Source organism: Arachis hypogaea, chromosome 15 (genome assembly GCF_003086295.3).
Source record: "Arachis hypogaea cultivar Tifrunner chromosome 15, arahy.Tifrunner.gnm2.J5K5, whole genome shotgun sequence".
NCBI lineage: Eukaryota > Viridiplantae > Streptophyta > Magnoliopsida > Fabales > Fabaceae > Arachis > Arachis hypogaea.
The window spans coordinates 128,253,480-128,265,267 of NC_092050.1; the positions used below are offsets into that span (position 1 = coordinate 128,253,480).

An 11,788-nucleotide genomic window follows, 5' to 3' on the forward strand; every position below is an offset into this window, starting at 1 on the left:
GTGGTCGAGCTGGGGGTATTTTTTCAGTGTGACAAACTTCCCTGTAGACATCCACAAGGGACACCCGAAGAGGGGTGTAATTGTGATATTTTTTATTTTTTCACCATGTCGATCTTCCTTCTTTTTGGATTCCTTGTCCTTGTCCTGGGAGGGATAGGTGAATCCGGATTTTGAGGTCTCTCCTAGTCGGGAGTTTTCCTCCATATTGATGTACTTCTCTGCTCATTCTTGCACTTCGTTCAGAGATTTGGGGTATTTTTTTCGATATAGATTGGCTAAAAGGTCCCTCTCGTAAACCATTGATGAGGCCCATAATGGCGGCCTCCGTTGGTAGGCTTTGTATGTCTAGGCATGCCTTGTTGAATCTTTCCATGTAGCTGCATAGACCTTCCCGATCTCCTTGTTTGATTCCTAATAAACTTGGGGCGTGCTTGGTTTTGTCTATCTGGATAGAGAATCTGGCTAGAAACTTTTTGGCCAAGTCGTCAAAGCTTGAGATGGACCTAGGGGGTAGATTGTCGAACCACCTAATCGCTGTTTTGGTCAAGGTAGTTGGGAAGGCTTTACAGCGGACTGCGTCCGAGGCGTCGGTGAGGTACATTCGACTTTTGAAATTATTGAGGTGATGGCGGGGATCTACCGTGCCGTCCTATAAAGGCATATCCGAGAGTTTAAAGTCCTTAGGAATTTTGGTCTTCATGATCTCCCTAGTGAATGGATCTTGATCCTTGTGAGATCTGTCCTCATGGGTGGATCGAGTAGCTTTGGTTTTGAGATCGGCTTCGAGTTTTAGAAGTTTATGTTCTAATTCTCGGTGCCGCCTTATCTCCCTTTGTAGATCTTTCCCAGCTTCTCGCTGATGTTGGGCTTCTTTTTCAAGTTATTTTAAATGATCATAAAGCGTCTCTAGAGCTCCCAGGTTTGGTGAGTTTTTGTCCTCGTTAGATTCCGAGGTCTCTTTTGGTGTAGTGTCCGTGTTTTTGTGTGGCGTTCTATCTTTTAGATCTGAATCATGGTCGTCCGCCATGGTGATGCGATGACTTCCAGGTCTCCCGGCAATGGCGCCAATGTTCCGAGGGTTACCTGAAACTGTAGGTCGATCTCGGACGAGATCTTCTGTGCTGGTCGGAGCTGACGTGTCCGGCTGGTGGATGGTGGCCAGAGCAGCCGTGTCCGACTTGTTGGACTGGCTATGCTGCTGATCCTTTGTCACCGGAGGGTGGTGGTACCTGCAAGAGACTCCGATGCTTAAGTTAGCAAGGGTATTAAATAGGTTTTTAGTAGAATTAGAATATGAGTTATACCTGGGTGCTCCAGTGTATTTATAATGGTGTGGAGTGACCTTTTTAGATAAGATAAGTTAGTTATCTTATCTTATCTTATCTTTGGGTGAGGTCATCTTATCTTCAAGGGAACCGTCCTTATCTCTGTAGGCCTGGGCCACATTTGGATTTGGGTTGTGTTCCTCTATCTGGGCCCTTTATTGGGCTTCCCAGGTGAGTTGGCCGAGCTCTTTGAGAAGAGGTCGGATAGTCTGACTGGAAAGAGGTCGATCACCTTGTTGCTAAACATCCCGGGTCGGAAAGCTCGACCCAGGGTATGAACACCATTCACCTATCAAATCTTACCCTCTTATCCATACTCTCTTCACCACTCACATCCATCCATCATTAAAACCCACCTACCTCACCATTCAAATTCAAACCATTTCCCTCCCAAACCCTCCCCTTCATGACCGAAACCCGCCTCTCCCTTACCCTATAAATACCCCTCCTTACCATCTTCATTTCCACACATCATACACACTTCTTCTCCCTTTGGCCGAACCACTCACCTCCCTCCATCTCCTCTATTTCTTCTTCTTCTACTCCTTTCTTTCTTCTTCTTTTGCTTGAGGATGAGCAACCATTCTAAGTTTGGTGTGGGAAAAGATAAAGCTTTTTGTTTTCCATAACCACTAATGGCACCTAAGGCCGGAGAAACCTCTAGAAAGAGGAAAGGGAAGGCAATTGCTTCCACCTCCGAGTTATGGGAGATAGAGAGATTTATCTCAAAGGTCCATCAAGACCACTTCTATGAAGTTGTGGCCAAGAACAAGGTGATTCCCGAGGTCCCCTTTAAGCTCAAAAAGAGTGAATATCCAGAGATCCGACATGAAGTTCGAAGAGGTTGGAAAATCCTCACCGACCCCATTCAACAAGTCGGAATCTTAATGGTTCAAGAGTTCTATGCTAATGCATGGATCACTAGGAACCATGACCAAGGTGTGAACCCAAACCCAAAGAATTGGCTCACAATGGTTCGGGAGAACTACTTGGATTTCAGTCCGGAAAATGTGAGGTTAGCATTCAACTTGCCAATGATGCAAGGAGACCCTCACCCTTTCACTAGAAAAGTCAACTTTGATCAAAGGTTGGACCAAGTCCTCATGGACATTTGTGTGGAAGGCGCTCAATGGAAGAGAGATTCAAGAGGCAAGCCGATTCAACTAAGAAGGCTTGACCTTAAACCAGTGGCTAGAGGATGGTTGGAGTTCATCCAACGCTCCATAATTCCTACTAGCAACCGGTCTGAAGTTACAATAGACCGGGCTATCATGATTCGTAGTATCATGATTGGAGAAGAAGTAGAAGTTCATGAGATCATATCCCTAGAACTCTACAAGGTGGCGGACTAGTTCTCTACTTTGGCAAGGTTAGCCTTCTGGTGCACAAAATTGTGATCATCAACAATGGCGCCAAAGGACTTGGGGCTCTTAAACGTGAATCACACTTTGTCACAATTTCGCACAACTAACCAGCAAGTGCACTGGGTCTTCCAAGTAATATCTTACGTGAGTAAGGGTCGATTTCACGGAGACTGTCGGCTTGAAGCAAGCTATGGACACCTTGTAAATCTCAGTCAGGCAAATTCAGATAGTAATGGAGAATTGATAATTAAAAGATAAATAAAACATAAAATAAAGATAGAGATACTTATGTAATTCTTTGGTTGGAATTTCAGATAAGCGTATGAAGATGCTTTGTTCCTTCTGAACCTCTGCTTTCCTATTGCCTTCTTCCAATCATTCATACTCCTTTCTATGGCAAGCTTTATGTTGGGCATCACCGTTGTCAATGGCTACTTTCCGTCCTCTCAGTGAAAATATTCCAAATGCGCTGTCACCGCACGGCTAATCATCTGTCGGTTCTCGATCATGTTGGAATAGGATCCATTGATGCTTTTGCGTCTGTCACACGCCCAACAATCGCGAATTGAAGCTCGTCACAGTCATCCCTTCCCAGATCCTACTCGGAATACCACAGACAAGGTTTAATCTTTCTGGATCTCAAGAATGACCACCAATAATTCTAGCCTATAGCACGAAGGTTCCACTCTTAGATTAGAAACCCAAGAGATACACATTCAAGCTTGTTTGCATGTAGAACGGAAGTGGTTGTCAGTCACGCGTTCATAGGTGAGAATGGTGATGAGTGTCACATAATCATCACATTCATCATGTTCTTGGGTGCGAATGAATATCTTGGAGAAGAAATAGACTTGAGTTGAATAGAAAAACAATAGTAATTGTATTAATTCATGAAGAACAGCAGAGCTCCACACCTTAATCTATGGTGTGTAGAAACTCCACCGTTGAAAATACAAAAGTGATAATGGTGTAAGCATGGCCGAATGGCCAGCCTCCAAGGTCTAGGGACTAAACGTCCAAAGATGAAAATACAATAGTATAAGGTCCTATTTATAGAGAACTAGTAGCCTACGGTTTACAGAAATCAGTAATTAATGCAAAAATCTTCTTCCGGGCCCACTTGGTGTGTGCTTGGGTTGAACATTGAAGTTTCCATGTGTAGAGACTTTTCTTGGAGTTAAACGCCAGCTTTTGTGCCAGTTTGGGTGTTTAACTCCAGCTTTTGTGCCAGTTTCGGCGTTAAACACCAGAATTCTTGAGCTGACTTGGAACGCCTGTTTGGGCCATCAAATATCAGGCAAAGTATGGACTATTAAATATTGCTGGAAAGCCCAGGATGTCTACTTTCCAACGCAATTAAAAGCGCGCCAATTCGGCTTCTGTAGCTCCAGAAAATTCACTTCGAGTGCAGGGAGGTCAGAATCCAACAGCATCTGCAGTCCTTTTTCAGCCTCTGAATCAGATTTTTGCTCAGGTCCCTCAATTTCAGCCAGAAAATACCTGAAATCACAAAAAAATACACAAACTCATAGTAAACTCCAGAAGAGTGATTTTTATTTAAAAACTAATAAAAATATAATAAAAACTAATTAAAATATACTAAAAACATACTAAAAATAATGCCAAAAAGCGTATAAATTATCCGCTCATCACAACACCAAACTTAAATTGTTGCTTGTCCCTAAGCAACTGAAAATCAAATAGGATAAAAAGAAGAGAATATAAAATGAATTCCAAAAACATCTATGAAGATCAGTATTAATTAGATGAGCGGGGCTTTTAGCTTTTTGCTTCTGAACAGTTTTGGCATCTCACTTTATCCCTTGAAGTTCAGAATGATTGGCTTCTATAGGAACTCAGAATTCAGATAGTGTTATTGATTCTCCTAGTTAAGTGTGTTGATTCTTGAACACAGCTACTTTATGAGTCTTGGCCGTGACCCTAAGCATTTTGTTTTCCAGTATTACCACCGGATACATAAATGCCACAGACACATAACTGGGTGAACCTTTTCAGATTGTGACTTAGCGTTGCTAGAGTCCCCAATTAGAGGTGTCCAGAGCTCTTAAGCACACTCTTTTTGCTTTTGGACCATGACTTTAACCGCTCAGTCTCAAGTTTTTACTTGACACCTTCACGCCACAAGCACATGGTTAGGGACAGCTTGGTTTAACCGCTTAGGCCAGGATTTTATTCCTGTGGGCCCTCCTATCCACTGATGCTCAATGCCTTGGATCCTTTTTATCACCCTTGCCTTTTGGTTTAAAGGGGTATTGGCTTTTTCTGCTTGCTTTTCTTTTTCTTTCTTTTTCTTTTCTCTTTTTTTTGCCTCTCTTTTTTTTTCTGCAAGCTTTTCACTGCTTTTTCTTGCTTAAAGAATCAATTTTATGATTTTTCATATCATCAGATAACATTTCTCCTTTTCCCATCATTCTTTCAAGAGCCAACAATTTTAACATTCATAAACAATCAAATTCAAAAATATGCACTGTTCAAGCATTCATTCAGAAAAATAATAGTATTTCCACCACATCAAAATAATTAAACTATTTTAAAATTTGAAATTCATGCACTTCTTTTTATTTTTCTATTAAAAACATTTTTAATTTAAGAAAGGTGATGGATTCATTTTCATAGCTTTAAGGCATAGACACTTAGACACTAATGATCGTGTAATAAAGACACAAAAATAAATAAACATAAAGCATAAAAATTCAAAAAACAGAAAATAAAGAACAAGGAAATTAAAGAACGGGTCCACCTTAGTGATGGCGACTTGTTCTTCCTCTTGAAGATCTTATGGAGTGCTTGACCTCCTCAATGTCTCTTCCTTGCCTTTGTTGCTCCTCTCTCATGGTTCTTTGGTCTTCTCTTATTTCATGGAGGATTAGTGCTCCACCCTTAGTTGTCCCATGTTGGAACTTAATTCTCCTAGGGAGGTGTTGATTTGCTCCCAATAGTTTTGTGGATGAAAATGCATCCCTTGAGGCATCTCAGGGATTTCATGATGAGGATTTTCCTCATGCTCTTGTCCATGAGTGGGATCTCTTGTTTGCTCCATCCTTTTCTTAGTGATGGGCTTGTCCTCATCAATGAGAATGTCTCCCTCTATGTCAATTCCAACTGAATTGCAGAGGTGACAAATGAGGTGAGGGAAGGCTAACCTTGCCATAGTAGAGGACTTGTCCGCCACTTTATAGAGTTCTTGGGATATAACCTCATGAACTTCTACTTCCTCTCTAATCATGATGCTATGAATCATGATAGCCCGGTCTATAGTAGCTTCAGATCGGTTGCTAGTGGGAATGATTGAGCGTTGGATGAACTCCAACCATCCCCTAGCCACGGGCTTGAGGTCATGCCTTCTTAGTTGAACCGGCTTCCCTCTTGAATCTCTCTTCCATTGAGCGCCCTCTTCACAGATGTCCATGAGGACTTGGTCCAACCTTTGATCAAAGTTGACCCTTCTAGTGTATGGGTGTGTATCTCCTTGCATCATAGGCAAATTGAATGCCAACCTTACATTTTTCGGACTAAAGTCTAAGTATTTCCCTCAGACCATTGTAAGCCAATTCTTGGGGTCCGGGTTCACACTTTGATCATGGTTCTTGGTGATCCATGCATTGGCATAGAACTCTTGAACCATTAAGATTCCGACTTGTTGAATGGGGTTGGTGAGAACTTCCCAACCTCTTCTTCGGATCTCATGTCGGATCTCCGGATAGTCGCCCTTTTTGAGCTTAAAAGGGACCTCGGGGATCACCTTCTTCTTGGCCATAACTTCATAGAAGTGGTCTTGATGCACCCTTGAGAGGAATCTCTCCATCTCCCATGACTCGAACGTGGAAGCTTTTGCCTTCCCTTTCCTCTTTCTAGAGGTTTCTCCGGCCTTTGGTGCCATTAATGGTTATGGAAAAACAAAAAAAGCTTTAGCTTTTACCACACCAAACTTATAAGGTTGCTCGTCCTCGAGCAAAAGAAGAAAGAAGAGAGTAGAAGAAGAAGAAATAGAGGAGATGGAGGGGGCTTTGTGTTTCGGCCAAGGGGGATATGTAGTATGTATGTTGTGTGAAAATGAAGGGGTGAAGATGGGTTTATATAGGAGTGGAGAAGGGGGTATGGTTCGGCCATTATGGGTGGGTTTGGGTGGGAAAGTGGTTTGAATTTGAATGGTGAGGTAGGTGGGGTTTTATGAAGGATGGATGTGAGTGGTGAAGAGAATGGTGGGATTTGATAGGTGAGGGGTTTTTGGTTGGATTTGATAGGTGAAAGGTTTTTTTGGGAAAGAGGTATTGAGGTGGTTGGTGAATGGGTGAAGAAGAGAGAGAGAGATGAGGTAGGTGGGGATCCTGTTGGGTCCACAGATCCTGAGGTGTCTAGGATTTCTCATTCCTGCACCATGTGGCGTGCAAAACGCCCCTTGCTGCCAATCCTGGCGTTAAACGCCAGGTTGCTGCCCATTTCTGGCGTTTAACGCCAGCTTCTTGCCCATTCCTGGCGTTAAACGCCAGTCTGGTGCCCATTTCTGGCGTTAAACGCCCAGAATGGTACCAGACTGGGCGTTTAACGCCTATTTTGCTACCCTTACTGGCGTTTAAACGCCAGTAAGTTTCTCCTCCAGGGTGTTCTATTTTTTATTCTGTTTTTCCTTCTATTTTTTCTTTTTCAATTGTTTTTGTGACTTCACATGATCATCAACCTAAGGAAAACATAAAATAACAAAAGAAAATAGAAATTTAATATAGATAGTTAAAGATTGAGTTGCCTCCCAACAAGCGCTTCTTTAATGTCAATAGCTTGACAGTGGCTCTCATGGAGCCTCACAAATGTTTAGAGCAATGTTAGAGCCTCCCAACACCAAACTTAGAGTTTGAATGTGGGGGTTCAACACCAAACTTAAAGTTTGGTTGTGGCCTCCCAACACCAAACTTAGAGTTTGACTGTGGGGGTTCTATTTGACTCTGTATTGAGAGAAGCTCTGCATGCTTTCTCTCCATGGTGAGAGAGGGATATCCTTGAGCTTTAAACACAAGGGAGTCTCCATTCACTTGAATGATCAATTCTCCTCTGTCAACATCAATCACAGCTTTTGCTGTGGCTAGGAAGGGTCTGCCAAGGATGATGGATTCATCCATACACTTCCCAGTCTCTAGGATTATGAAATCAGCAGGGATGTAATGGTCTTCAACCTTTACCAAGACATCCTCTACAAGTCCATAAGACTGTTTCTTTGAATTGTCTGCCATCTCTAGTAAGATTCTTGTAACTTGTACCTCAATGATCCCTAGCTTCTCCATTACAGAGAGAGGCATGAGGTTTATGCTTGACCCTAGGTCATACAGAGCCTTCTCAAAGGTCATGGTGCCTATGGTACAAGGTATTGAGAACTTTCCAGGATCTTGTCTCTTCAGAGGTAATCTCTGCCTAGTCAAGTCATCCAGTTCTTTGATGAGCAATGGAGGTTCATCCTCCCAAGTCTCATTACCAAACAACTTGGCATTCAGCTTCATGATTACTCCAAGGTACTTAGCAACTTGCTCTTCAGTAACATCTTCATCTTCTTCAGAGGAAGAATACTCATTAGAGCTCATGAATGGCAGAAGTAAATCCAATAGAATCTCTATGGTCTCTGCGTGAGCCTCAGATTCCCATGGTTCCTCATCAGGGAACTCCATGGAGGTCAGTGGACGTCCATTGAGGTCTTCCTCAGTGGAGATCACAGCCTCTTCCTCCTCTCCAGGTTCGGCCATGTGAGACGTGTTTATGGCCTTGCACTCTCTCTTTGGATTCTCTTCTGTATTGCTTGGGAGAGTACTAGGAGGGAGTTCAGTAATTTTCTTACTCAGCTGACCCACTTGTGCCTCCAAATTTCTAATGGAGGACCTTGTTTCAGTCATGAAACTTTGAGTGGTTTTGATTAGATCAGAGACAATGGTTGCTAAGTCAGAGTGGCTTTGCTTAGAATTCTTTGTCTGTTGCTGAGAAGATAATGGAAAAGGCTTGCCATTGCTAAACTTCTTTCTTCCACCATTACTATTGTTGAAACCTTGTTGAGGTCTCTGTTGATCCTTCTATGAGAGATTTGGATGATTTCTCCATGAAGGATTATAGGTGTTTCCATAGGGTTCTCCCATGTAATTCACCTCTTCCATTGCTGGGTTCTCAGGATCATAAGCTTCTTCTTCAAAGGAAGCTTCCTTAGTACTGTCTGTTGCTGCTTGCATTCCAGACAGACTCTGAGAAATCATATTGACTTGTTGGGTCAATATTTTATTCTGAGCTAATATGGCATTCAGAGTATCAATCTCAAGAACTCCCTTTTTCTGAGTTGTCCCATTATTCACAGGATTCCTTTCAGAAGTGTACATGAATTGGTTATTTGCAACCATTTCAATGAGTTCCTGAGTTTCTGCAGGCGTCTTCTTCAGATGAAGAGATCCTCCAGCAGAGCTGTCCAATGACATCTTGGATAGTTCAGACAGACCATCATAGAAGATACCTATGATGCTCCATTCAGAAAGCATGTCAGAAGGACACCTTCTGATCAATTGCTTGTATCTTTCCCAAGCTTCATAGAGGGATTCACCTTCCTTCCGTTTGAAGGTTTGGACTTCTACTCTAAGCTTGCTCAATTTTTGAGGTGGAAAGAACTTTTCCAAGAAGGCATTAACTAGCTTTTCCCAAGAGTTCAAGCTTTCTTTAGGTTGTGAATCCAACCATGTCCTAGCTCTGTCTCTTACAGCAAAAGAGAAGAGCATAAGTCTGCAGACTTCAGGGTCAACCCCATTGGTCTTGATAGTGTCACAGATTTGCAAAAATTCAGCTAAGAACTGATGAGGATCTTCCAATAGAAGTCCGTGAAACTTGCAATTCTGTTGCATTAGAGAGACTAATTGAGGCTTAAGCTCAAAGTTGTTTGCTTTAATGGCAGGGATTGAGATGCTTCTCCCATAGAAGTCGGGAGTAGGTGCAGTAAAGTCACCAAGCACATTCCTTGCATTATTGGCATTGTTGTTTTCGGCTGCCATGGTTTCTTCTTCTTTGAAAAGTTCTGTTAGGCCCTCTAGAGAGAATTGTGCTTTAGCTTCTCTTAGCTTTCTCTTCAAGGTCCTTTCAGGTTCAGGATCAGCTTGAATAAGTATGCCTTTATCTTTGTTCTTGCTCATATGAAAAAGAAGAGAACAAGAAAGTAGGGAATCCTCTATGTCACAGTATAGAGATTCCTTGAGGTGTCAGAGGAAAATAAGAATAGAAGGAGGAGGTAGATAGAAGAGAATTCGAACTTATCAAGAGGGATAAAGTTCGAATTACACCTTGAGGAGGAGTGTTAGTCCCTTAAATAGAAGGATGTGAGAAGAGGGGAAGAATTTTCGAAAATAAATTAAAAATATTTTGAAATAATTAAAAAGAAATTTGAAATTTTGATTGAGATTTTCGAAAATTAAGATTAGGAAAGAAATTAAGTGATTTTTGAAAAGATTTTGAAATTAGAAATTAAAAAGATATGATTGAAAATTAATTTTGAAAAAGATGTGATTGAAAAGATATGATTGAGAAGATATGATTGAAAATCAATTTTTAAAAAAAGAAAGTTTAAAAATTAAAGTTGATTACTTGACTAACAAGAAATTAAAAGATATGATTCTAAAATTTAAAATTTGATCCTTTCTTAATAGGCAAGTAACAACCTGAAAATTTTGAAGTAAATCATTAATTATAGCAAGGATTTTCGAAAATTATAATAATAAAAAAAATGGAAAGAAATTGATTTTGAAAGGATATGATTGAAAGGATATAATTTGAAAAAGATTCGATTTTGAAAAATTATGAAGATTTGAAAAAAATTTGAATTAAAAACAAAATCTTCCCTCTAGTGTCCTTCTGGCGTTAAACGCCCAGAATGGCATCCATTCTGGCGTTTAACGCCCAAAATCCTACCTTTTTGGGCGTTAAACGCCCAACCAGGTACCCTGGCTGGCGTTTAAACGCCAGTTTTCCTTCTTCACTGGGCGTTTTGAACGCCCAGCTTTTTCTGTTTGATTCCTCTGCTGAATGTTCTGAATCTTCAATTCTTTGTATTATTGACTTGAAAAGACATAGTTTTGAGATTTTTTTTTTGAATTTTTCAATGATGAGAAACAATCAAAATACAATTAATCTTAGGAAACTCAAATCAAACAATGCATGCAGGACACCAAACTTAAAAATTGATACTAGACTCAAACAAGAAACATAAAAATATTTTTGATTTTATGGTTTTATAAATTTTTTTGTGATTTTTCAGAAATTGAGTGGAAAAGAAAATAAAGTGATTCAAAACTTTTAATAAGAATTCCAGGAATCATGCAATGTTAGTCTAAAGCTTCAGTCTAAAAAGATTAGACATGGTTATCCAAGCTTCAGCAGGACATTACATTCAGCAGCTAAATTGATGAGAATCAATCAGCTTTTGTGATGATAAGAACATCACCTTGAAACTCTAGAATTCATTCTTAAAAATTCTGAAAAATAAAAAGAAAAGTACCTAATCTAAGCAACAAGATAAACCGTCAGTTGTCCAAACTCGAACAATCCCCAGCAACGGCGCCAAAAACTTAGTGCACGAAATTGTGATCATCAACAATGGCGCCAAAGGACTTGGAGCTCTTAAACGTGAATCACACTTTGTCACAATTCCGCACAACTAACCAGCAAGTGCACTGGGTCGTCCAAGTAATACCTTACGTGAGTAAGGGTCGATCCCACGGAGACTGTCGGCTTGAAGCAAGCTATGGTCACCTTGTAAATCTCAGTTAGGCGAATTCAGATAGTGATGGAGAATTGATAATTAAAAGATAAATAAAACATAAAATAAAGATAGAGATACTTATGTAATTCTTTGGTTGGAATTTCAGATAAGCGTATGAAGATGCTTTGTTCCTCCTGAACCTCTGCTTTCCTATTGCCTTCTTCCAATCATTCATACTCCTTTCCATGGCAAGCTTTATGTTGGGCATCACTGTTGTCAATGGCTACTTCCCGTCCTCTCAGTGAAAACGTTCCAAATGCACTGTCACCACACGACTAATCATCTGTCGGTTCTCGATCATGTTGGAATAG

General features: G+C 40.8%; 1 non-coding gene across 1 annotated transcript; it reads left to right on the forward strand.

The window, feature by feature from the left end:
• Positions 1 to 9,207: 9,207 nt before the first annotated feature.
• On the forward strand, positions 9,208 to 9,315 carry LOC112753257 (small nucleolar RNA R71). The gene has a single exon (XR_003177650.1). It is a non-coding gene; the product is annotated as a small nucleolar RNA R71 (small nucleolar RNA).
• Positions 9,316 to 11,788: the final 2,473 nt, after the last annotated feature.